The 2611-nt window shown below is 46.3% G+C and overlaps 1 pseudogene; it reads left to right on the top strand.

Annotated features, from left to right (window-relative positions):
• Window positions 1-988: 988 nt before the first annotated feature.
• On the top strand, window positions 989-2175 carry LOC114212781 (glyceraldehyde-3-phosphate dehydrogenase pseudogene; annotated as a pseudogene).
• The last annotated feature ends 436 nt before the right edge of the window (window positions 2176-2611 follow it).

Here is a 2611-nt window from a genome sequence, read left to right as displayed (position 1 = left end):
ATAAAAACTTGAAAAAAAAAAACAAAATAAAAATAAATAAAGCAATACCAGTACTCAATAATATGTTTATGTCATTTGGAAAGTTTTACTTTTGATAAAAAATGTTATGCCTTCTGGAGAAAACATTTTAATGTCATGCCTTTTGGGTCACCAAAACTTGCTATCAGAATATGAGGCAGTAATTAGGACTACAAAATTCCCTCTGGACAACTAATTAAATGGGGATATTTCCTAAAGAAAATACGAGTGTGATACTAAACCCTGCAGATGCAAATAAAGGATCAGAAAATTCACACTAGTGCATTCTAGCAGATAAACCTCTTTGCAAATGGCTGGGCTAGCCCTTGAAGAACTTTGTGGGATAGACAGACATCTTACACATCCTCCAACCTCTTCTTTGTGGACACTCTCCCACAGACAATGCTTACATCATAAAAGAGAAAACAGAAAGTAAATGGGCTAAGTTATCTAGTTCTCTTCAAAAAAGAGTGAAACCGAAGAAAATAGAATAAAATGTATTTTAAAAATAAGTGCAGAAACTGATAAAAACTAGGAGAGAAGACCAACGAAGTAAAAACATTTCTCTGGAAAGATTAAAATAATAGACAATTACTGGTAAGACTAATGAAGAAAATATCAGAGATAGCCCCCCAAAAATGTAACTATTAGGAATGGAAAGTAGGGGACACACTATACTGACAGTCAAAGGAAAGAATCTTTAATTCTGGAATTTCAAGAGTTAGTGACAGACTACGTGGACCATATGGAAAGATTTCTTTCTGGCTGGATGTTCTTGCCCCATGTCCCACTTCTTAGCCGATGAATGATTGCCTATTCACAGCTAAATGTTAATATATTAAAATGACTAAATATGAAGAGTATGTAGGACTTACTCTCTCTAAATAAAAAGTTTATAAAATACAAGCTGGAGGTTCTCTGCTCCTCCCCGTTCGACAGACAGCTGCGAATTCTGGTGCAGTGCCAGCTGCGTCCCTGAGACACGATGGCGAAGGTCGGAGTGAACGGATTTGGCCGTATTGGGCGCCTGGTCACCGGGGCTGCTTTTAACTCTGGCCAAGTGGATATTGTTGCCATCGATGATCCTTTCATTGACCTCAACTACATGGTCTACGTGTTCCAGTATGATTCCACCCATGGCAAATTCCACGGTACAGTCAAGGCTGAGAACGGGAAGCTTGTCATCAATGGAAAGTCCATCTCCATCTTCCAGGAGCGAGATCCCGCCAACATCAAATGGGGTGATGCTGGTGCTGAGTATGTTGTGGAGTCCACTGGGGTCTTCACCACCATGGAGAAGGCTGGGGCCCACTCGAAGGGCGGGGCCAAGAGGGTCATCATCTCTGCTCCCTCTGCCAACGCCCCCATGTTCGTGATGGGTGTGAACCACGAGAAGTATGACAACTCCCTCAAGATTGTCAGCAATGCCTCCTGCACCACCAACTGCTTGGCTCCTCTGGCCAAGGTCATCCATGACAACTTCGGCATCATGGAGGGACTCATGACCACCATCCATGCCATCACTGCCACCCAGAAGACCGTGGACGGTCCCTCTGGGAAGCTGTGGTGCGACGGCCGAGGGGCTGCCCAGAACATCATCCCTGCTTCCACTGGTGCTGCCAAGGCTGTGGGCAAGGTCATCCTTGAGCTGAACAGGAAGCTCACTGGCATGGCCTTCCGTGTCCCCACCCCCAACATGTCCGTCGTGAATCTGACCTGCCGCCTGGAGAAAGCTGCCAAATATGATGACATCAAGAAGGTGGTGAAGCAGGCATCAGAGGGCCCCCTCAAGGGCATCCTGGGGTACACTGAGGACCAGGTCGTCTCCCGCGACTTCAACAGTGACACCCACTCCTCCACCTTCGATGCCGGGGCTGGCATTGCTCTCAACCACCACTTTGTCAAGCTCATTTTCTGGTATGACAATGAATTCGGCTACAGCAACCGGGTGGTGGACCTTATGGTCCACATGGCCTCCAAGGAGTAAGAGCCCCCTGGACCACCAGCCCCAGCGAGAGCAAGAGGGAGAGAGAGGCCCTCAGCTGCTGGGGAGTCCCTGCCCCAACTTATCCCGCAAAACACTGAGAATCTCCCGACCTCCACCGTTTCCATCCCAGACCCCCTGAAGAAGGGGAGGGGTTTGGGGAGCCCTACCTTGTCATGTACCATCAATAAAGTATACTATACCCAGCCAAAAAAAAAAAAAAATACAAGTTGGATCTTAATAAAGAATTAGGAAACACGAGGGGTGCCTGGGTGGCTCAGTCATTAAGCGTCTGCCTTCAGCTCAGGTCATGATCCCAGGGTCCTGGGATCGAGCCCCACATCGGGCTCCCCGCTCCACGGGAAGCCTGCTTCTCCCTCTCCCACTCCCACTGCTTGTGTTCCCTCTGTTGCTGTCTCTCTGTCAAATAAATAAATAAAATCTTAAAAAAAAAAAGAATTAGGAAACACAAAACCACCATTAAGAAGACCTTACCCCTAAAGTCTTTAAAAATCCTAGCTGTTGTTCAGGTCCTTCACAAAGCCACCTGCTTCATCCTTTTTTCTTTGATACTCTTCTATTAGCTGTGATCTTTTCCTCCTGTGAATA

This window comes from Eumetopias jubatus, unplaced genomic scaffold (genome assembly GCF_037043125.1).
Source record: "Eumetopias jubatus isolate StellerSeaLion01/CBP00866 unplaced genomic scaffold, mEumJub1_p1.0 scaffold_3, whole genome shotgun sequence".
In the NCBI taxonomy this organism is placed as follows: domain Eukaryota; kingdom Metazoa; phylum Chordata; class Mammalia; order Carnivora; family Otariidae; genus Eumetopias; species Eumetopias jubatus.
This window is presented reverse-complemented; position numbering and strand designations above follow the sequence as displayed.